This window comes from Salvelinus sp. IW2-2015, linkage group LG14 (genome assembly GCF_002910315.2).
Source record: "Salvelinus sp. IW2-2015 linkage group LG14, ASM291031v2, whole genome shotgun sequence".
Classification (NCBI taxonomy): Eukaryota; Metazoa; Chordata; class Actinopteri; order Salmoniformes; family Salmonidae; genus Salvelinus; species Salvelinus sp. IW2-2015.
In genome coordinates, this window is record NC_036854.1 from 42,808,981 (window position 1) to 42,817,585 (window position 8,605).

Below are 8,605 nucleotides of genomic sequence, written 5' to 3' on the forward strand. Positions count from 1 at the left end.
GAGATGTCCAGTATTAAGTCCAGGACCAGACAGTCTGAGGTAGGGTGGAGGCAGAGAGTCCAGATTAAGTCCAGGACCAGACAGTCTGAGGTAGGGTGGAGGCAGAGAGGTCCAGATTAAGTCCAGGACCAGACAGTCTGAGGTAGGGTGGAGCAGAGAGTCCAGATTAAGCAGGACAGACAGTCTGAGGTAGGGTGGAGGCAGAGAGGTCCAGATTAGTCCAGGACCAGACAGTCTGAGGTAGGGTGGAGGCAGAGAGGTCCAGATGAAGTCCAGGACCAGACAGTCTGAGGTAGGGTGGAGGCAGAGAGGGAACATTGGAGAGGGTAGTCTACGGCTGCTAATCCCTTGGTCTTCCTCCACGTTGTCCTGAACGTCACTGCTCAGAAACATTCATACAGCCCACATTGTGTGTAGCCTATATCATGGTGTATTTTAATGACTAGGACTAAAGTCTGAGAATGTGTTTGACCATCTGGGCTATACTGTATTAAGAGGCTAATCAAATTCCAGTTCAATTGAGACCATGTACGCAATGACCACAAGCTAGTCAAATCCACCAAAGACTTCACCTAAAACTAATGTAAAGCACCTTTCCATGTCACATTAAAGCAGTGCAGCATTTGAAGTACAAACAGCTACAATCACTTCAAAAGCTCCAAGTATAACAGGGTGGGAGGAGACCGAGGGGACACATCCCAAATTGCACCCTTTTCCCCYTATAGTGCKCTAGTTTTGACTAGAGCCCTATTGCCCTGGTCAAAAGTAGTGCACTTAATAGGGAATAGGGAGGAAGTTGGGACGCAATCTGATTGCCTGCCAAGCCCAGCCTATTAGCATCTAACTATACCAGAATGAAAGGGAAAAGTGACCGACCACAAATGAAGCTGCTCAGGGCTAACGCTGAAGGCCTGCTGACAGAAAGTTGGTCTCCAACCGCCCTGCACCTGATTCAGGTGGAAATTGAACGTTGTATTATATTTCCTGTGGCTTTTTGTGGTACGAGGAACTTGGCGACGGAACAGTAGAAAGGGAGGAATTTATAGAAAGTACACTTGAGTAACTAATTGAATTTGAAGAAGAACGTCTGTTTTAGTTTGGATACGTACGCCGGGCGGTTACACAAACAAGCTCTACTTTCTGTCATGCAGTTGGAGTCATTGTCGTGTCGATGACAAGCCTGCAAAGTAGTGCACTGTGCAGGGACTCTGGATCTGTCCCAAATGGCACCCTATGGGTCCTGGTCTAAAGTAGTGCACTATATAGGGAATAGGGTGACATTCGGGAAGTAGCACCTGTGAACTCAGCCGAAAGACTATATTAGTTTCATCTTTCACCTCTGTGACATAATCTGATTAACAGAGACGCTAGCGGCCCAATTGTCTGTCTGGAAGGGCAGGTGAGGAGAGAAAGAGGAGGATGACAGGAGGAGAGGAGTCTGGTTAGGGTCCACTGTACAGTAGGCCTGAATCTCCCTCTCTCTTACTACCTTCCTCTCTCTCAGTCGCTGACACTTGTTCTACCTCCGCTAGGGATCTGGTCCTGACCAGGCATCCAGCCATCCGATGCTCCACAATTACCCAGGTGAGGCCTGATGCTTACCATATGCCCAGGGACAGGCTGAGCTGTTTAAACTTGTCAGATTACTAGGATGTTTTCTCTGCTATTAGCCTCTTCCAATACCCCTGTTTCACAGCCCTGTGTAGTCACGGGTGGAATCTGGATCTGCAGAACGGGTAGTGAGGGTGGTGTGTGTGTCGGATGGAGTAGTAGGGTTTAAAGTAATAGTGTGTCACTGACGATAGACATGAGTTCACCTGAGCAGCACCACTGTAAGGTGAGAGGGTTCTCCCCCCCACCCACACACCCACCCACACACCCACGGGAAGGAGGAAACACATTAAAAGGCCAGCCTGTCTCTCTAGAGCTGGGTTGGATCAAACAGCCCTCCCCTCTCCCTGCAATGCTGAGGATAAGAGACACTGAAAGCTCATTCAGCTCAGCTTTCTTTGAGTCGAGAGAAAGTGGAAAAAAGAAAATCAAACATATAAATGGTCTTGTCTTGGCGGAAGAAGAGAAACGCGCGTCCTCTATTGTTACCCTGACTTATGGGCCTGCTTCCCGGATGTGCGGGTCGGGTCGGGACATCATTCTTCTTTAATGAGGTATATATTACGTTACAGTAGCGATGGTGAATTAGGCCGCATTAGGCTGTAAACCTAGTGGGCATTTATAGATTGCAGCTGACGCAACCCACAGTGTGAGTGCCAGGCAGCCGGTGGCAGGAAGTCAGTGACTGGTTGGCTCAGTGTCCGGATGATGGTGGTGGAATTCACATCGCTAAGTGGTGGTGCCAATTCATCACCATGATAAAGAACATTAAACATTTCAAAAGCAACCGCCGCCGAGCCCCTCTCCCACCCCTCCTTCCAATCCTAACTGTCAGCCCTCGACAATCACACAGCTTCTTAATTGGTCGGCTCTCCACTGCCCAACGTTTCATCGGGTTTTTAAGAGGGAGAGGTGGAAGGAAGGAGGACAAGGYGGAGGAGGAGTGAATGACTTCCGAGCTCTGCTTCGTTGGCTCCTCATTAGCAGACTGGCATTTCCCAAAACACAAAACACATATTCCAGTCAATTCAGGTCCAATCGAGCACCACTTGTTTGTTGAAACTGCAGCTGGCAACAGGTAGATGAGGTTTCCTTTCTCGTCATAAACTCCCCCTGCTGGGGAACTACGGGTACTGAAAAGCCAAGGCTGCAAAATTCTAACTTTTTCAACAGCCTGAGAAGGTCTGTCACAGTGAACAGACAAAGGCTTTGTGAAGAGCTATTCAGGGTTTAATTGGGAACCAGTGAGGGAACATGAACATAACCCTTTGCCCACAGACGGACAGAGTTCCTTCCCCAGGAGAGATGTATAACAGGGATTAAGCCTGATCAGCCATGATCCACTGTGGTCAAACACTCGGTGAGGTCCTGAGGTCCAGCCACATGCCTGCCTAAATGTTATGGAAATGTAACCCACAATCATTACCATAATGACATCTGTGCCATCTGACATTACATTTTCTTTGGGCCGACACGATCTGGACTTTGAACATACACAGCCCTACCCATCATTATCTGGTGAAAAGCCTTAGTCCAAAGCCATGCATAACAAACCCAACATGAAAGGAAACCCATTCTGTTTCCTCAGTCATGTCCCAACCTCAGGTCTTTACCCAAGCTTCTGAGCTATTCCATARATGCGTCCCAAATGGCACCCTATTCCCTATTTGGTCTGGTCAAAAGTAGTGCACTATATAGGGAATAAGGTGCCACTCGGGATGCAAGCCATTATAATTCTGCTGGAGTTTATACACGTGGCTCAGCTCGCATTGGCACAGCACAACTGGAAATCCACACACCACACACACACACACACACACACACACACACACACACACACACACACACACACACACACACACACACACACACACACACACACACACACACACACACACCACACACCACACACACACTAATAGAGAAAACGTTTATGTAGTGAGGGGAGGGAGGTAATATGATGTCAATTTTCTCTCGCCCCTCCCTTGTCTATGACACAAAGACAGCAGCCAACAGACTGATCAGAAACTGTCTGCTACTGACCAACAATCAACATTGCCTCTGATTTAAAAGCCACATTTGTTTACAGTACTTCAGAACTTCTTCACCTATACACCTGTAAACGACATGCTAAAGATACTGTCAACCCTGGGCTTTGTCCCTTGGACTAGTGGGAGGGTAAATGAAGAGTGGTGTTGCTGTAGTCTGCAGACTAGACAGGGTCAGTGGAGGGGGGAGGGGGCAGACAGACAGACTACAAACTGCTGGACAGCATATGGTTCACTCATTAGCACCGTCTGCCAGAGAAATAAAGATATCAAGTGTGCTCATCTCCGGCACTATCTGTTTTAATAACCCTGCCGCCTGGTCCGGCCCAGAGAACCACTTCACATAGACACATGACCCGACACGGTCCTGCCGCGACATTAAGACAGCCTTGTACAGAAGGAATGAGAGAGACAGGACTGGAACGAGAGAGACAGAGAGAAAAAGCAAGAGAGAGAGAGAGAGAGAGAGAGAGAGGAGAGGGAGAGAGAAAAAGGGGAAAGCGTGTAACAGACAGGGAGACACTGAAAAACAGACAAAAAGTAAGAGAGCTTGAAAAAAGTAAAGGAGCAAGAAAATGAGGGTGGGATCCCTTTATGATCCAAACATTACCGTCATACACACACACTTCTTTAAAGGATGAGGAGGGGGAAACAGGAAGTGGTAGAGTAGGTTTACCTTGACCAGCGAGTGGAGGCTCCTCTCTCCGAACATGTTGTGTAGAAAGGTGCTGTCGTCCTGGCTGTGGACATGAGGCTGCAGCTGGGAGGGCAGGGCACACAGCAGCTCATACAGACCTGGAGGCACAGAGAGAGAACAGGAGGAAACAACGCAGTCAGCGCCCATCACAKACAGAGACAAACATACACKGAGTATACAAAACATTAAGAACCCCTTCTCTTTCCATGACAAAGACCGACCAGCTGAAGGACAGGAGACAGTTTAACAAAGGATTTTTAAGCTTTGAGACAATTGAGACATGGATTGCGTGCGTGCCGTTCAGAGGGTGAATGGGTAAGACAAAAGACTGACGTGCCTTTGAACGGGGTATGGTAGTAGGAGCCAGGCGCACCGGTTTGTGTCAAGAACTGCAACGCTGCAGGGTTTTTCACGCTTAACAGTTTCCTGCGTGTATCAAGAATGGTCCACCACCCAAAGGACATCCAGCCAACTTGACACAACTTTGGGAAGCATTGGAGTCAACATGGGCCAGCATACCTGTGGAACGCTTTCGACACCTTGTAGAGTCCGTGCCCAAATTAATTGAGGCTGTTCTGAGAGTAAAGGGGGGGGGGGTGTTCCCTAATGTTTGGTATACTCGGTGTGTACCCACACACACAAGTACCCTCTGAAGTTGCCAAGGGGGAGATGAGGGGGCAAGGAAGTTCTACAGACCTCTAGGGAAGGTATCACCAACCCAGGTTAAAGTGACCGTGGGTGTTGAGCTGCACTGGTCTACTCTGGACCAGACTAAACCAGACCAGAGCAGACCAGGTCATCAGGAGGCAATAAGCCACTTCCTCTCACAGCTCGGCACTTCCTGCCTTTGTCTCAGCGCTTCCTGTTGTTCCAGGAACTCCACCGTCACCAACGTCACTCAATAAATCCCACAAATAAATCTCTTAGTTTCTGCTGAAGTCCCGGCTTTGAACTAAACATATATATGTTTTAGAGAGAAAAATCAAGGAACATTTCTTGCTAGCAATCAAAAGTCTGTGTCTGAATGGAAGGCCTCAGACAGTGTACAGGCTGTTTTGGTTCTGGAAAGGCCTTAGTGTGTGTGCTGGTTGGTCTAAGCGCTATAMTATTGAGTCTAGATGAAAAGGCCCCAGTCTAAAACCCGTTGTCCATGGACTAAGTGGAGACGTGTTGTATTGGGACTATATTCTGGAGAATATGTTCTGGTGTGTCTAAGTAGTGTATTGGGGCTGGTCTAGTCTCACGTTGCCATACCTCCAAAATCAAGTCAATACTTAAAAACAATGTATTTTTAGCTAGCTGTCTACAATAGGCCACTTTGTAGGTTAACTCAACTGAGATGCTAGGTAGCTAACTACTGTAGCTTTACATACTGTTTAGTTAAGTGAATTAAATGTCATCAGCAAACGTTAGCTAACTTCCTATCAGCTAGCTATCTTGCTGTAATCAAATGCATTTGTATATAACAGCTATGGAAGAGGGTGAAATTACAGCTCCATCTATCAGTAAAGGGAGAGTGTAGACTACTGGACAGGATAGGTCATTTTGTGGGAGGACATTATGACAAGATTCTCCAGTTCCAGTCCCTAAAGGGGAAAACTTTGAGGACAGAGAGATACAGCAACGTAATATTCAGTGCTGTCTAATTTCAGTTTAATGAAGCCTGTTTCTTGTGATGTGTTCTGTCCTCAGATATGGAAAGCTGTGAAAACCTTTTTGCAGATGAAGAGAGATGAATGTCCCAAKAATGAATGTCCCAACAGACTAAGGGTATATCCTATATGCCATGGGTTATATGTGTAGGCCTACCTATATTAGCAAATGGTYTATACAAAAATACAGTTAAACATCAAACACAAATGTATAAACCTATTACAATTYGAGCAGCCCAARCCTACTGMACATATGCTGGCTGAGCAGGGTTCTGTTTCAGCCCAGCAATAACACACCTGATTCAACTTATCAAACCTAATGAGTTGATAATCTAGTGTGCTATTGCTGGGCTGGAATAGAAGTCTGCTCACCCAGTAGATATATTGCTGGGCTGGAATAGAAGTCTGCTCACCAGTAGATTATTGTTGGGCTGGATAAGAACCCTGCTCACCAGTAGATCTATTGCTGGGCTGGAATAGAACCTGCTCACCCAGTAAGACTATTGCTGGGCTGGAATAAAGTTGCTCACCCAGTAGATATATTGCTGGGCTGGAACAGAACCCTGCTCACCCAGTAGATCTATTGCTGGGCTGGAATAGAATCTGCTCACCCAGTAGATATATTGCTGGGGCTGGAAAGAACCCTGCTCACCCAGTAGATCTATTGCTGGGCTGGAATAGAATCTGCTCACCCAGTAGATCTTTGCTGGCTGGAATATAAGTCTGCTCACCAGTAGATATATTGCTGGGCTGGAAGAACCTGCTCACCCAGTAGATCTATTGCTGGCTGGAATAGAACCCTGCTCACCCAGTAGATCTATTGCTGGGCTGGAATAGAAGTCCTGCTCACCCAGTAGATCTATTGCTGGGCTGGAATAAAGTCTGCTCACCCAGTAGATATTTCTGGGCTGGAAGAACCCTGCTCACCCAGTAGATCTATTGCTGGGCTGGAATAGAACCCTGCTCCCCATAGTAGATCTATTGCTGGGCTGGAATAGAATCTGCTCCACCAGTAGATCTATTGCTGGGCTGGAATAGAAAGTCTGCTCACCCAGTAGATCTATTGCTGGGCTGGAATAGAATCTGCTCACCCAGTAGATCTATTGCTGGGCTGGAATAGAACCCTGCTCACCCAGTAGATCTATTGCTGAGCTGGAATAGAACCCTGCTCACCCGTAGATCTATTGCTGGGCTGGAATAGAAGTCTGCTCACCAGTAGATCTATTGCTGGGCTGGAATAGAATCTGCTCACCCAGTAGATTATTGCTGGGCTGGAAAAGACCCTGCTCACCAGTAGATCTATTGCTGGCGGCTGGAATAGAAGTCTGCTCACCCAGTAGATCTATTGCTGGGCTGGAATAGTAAGCTGCTCACCAGTAGATTATTGCTGGGCTGGAAAGAACCCTGCTCACCCAGTAGATCTATTGCTGGGCTGGAATAGAACCCTGCTCACCCAGTAGATCTTATTGCTGGGCTGGAATAGAATCTGCTCACCCCAGTAGATCTATTGCTGGCTGGAATAGATATAGTCTGCTCACCCCAGTAAGATATATTTGCGTGGGCTGGAACAGAACCCTGCTCACCCAGTAGATCTATTGCTGTGGCTGGAATAGAACCCTGCTCACCCAGTAGATCTATTGCTGGGCTGGAATAGATAGCTGCTCTACCCAGTAGATCTATTGCTGGCTGGAATAGAACCTGCTCACCCAGTAGATCTATTGCTGGAGCTGGAATAGAACCTGCTCACCCAGTAGATCTATTGCGTGAAGCTTGGAATAGAACCCTGCTCACCCAGTAGATCTATTGCTGGGCTGGAATAGAAGTCTGCTGACCCAGTAGGTCAGGGGTCAGTGGAGCAAGGTTGGCCACTGTTAGTATGGAGGTTTTGTTGTTCACCTGAAATGATGCTTAAATAATAATAGCCTACTTGTTACTACTCAATCAGCTATTGGTGTTTAGGCAAAGACATTTACATAAGAGAAAGCTTATTTGTACATTTTGAAGGGATGAAGTGTTGATTCTTTGAAGTTAAGTGGTAAAACTATTATTAAAAACGAACTAGTGTCAATGTTAATGAATCACATATCCCAATCCTGCAATAAAGAGAGGAAGGGGTTGTGTCTCTAATGTGTCTGTGTTTCTGTGTTGTGTTTTTCATTTCATACATTTCATTTTTGTCTAGTTGTAAGATCTACAATCTGTTTTATTTGATTGTTGCTCTCTTCTCTGTATATCAGCTATGTGAATCCATTTAGCAGTTTATCATATGGCATCTCCAATGCAGCCATAGACCCACAGTATGATGGCATTACTGGCCTTATGGGCATTGGTCATCTGAAGCAGAGAATAGCTCAACTCAAACATTGTTTACATGTTGAGCGATATGTTCTCATTTAAACTGATACCATTAGACAATGTAAAATCAGCAAAAAAATGTTACGTCCTCTCACTGTCAACCGAGTTTATTTTCAGCAAACTTAACATGTGTAAATATTTGTATGAACATAACAGATTCAACAACTGAGACATAAACTGAACAAGATCCACAGACATATGACTAAAAGAAATGGAAAAATGTGTACCTGACAAAGGGGGGG

At 46.4% G+C, this 8,605-nt stretch overlaps 1 pseudogene; it reads right to left on the minus strand.

Annotated features, from left to right (window-relative positions):
• The window catches only part of LOC111973565 (MAGUK p55 subfamily member 7-like), a 173,846-nt pseudogene that overhangs the window by 156,088 nt on the left and 9,153 nt on the right, over nt 1-8,605 (minus strand).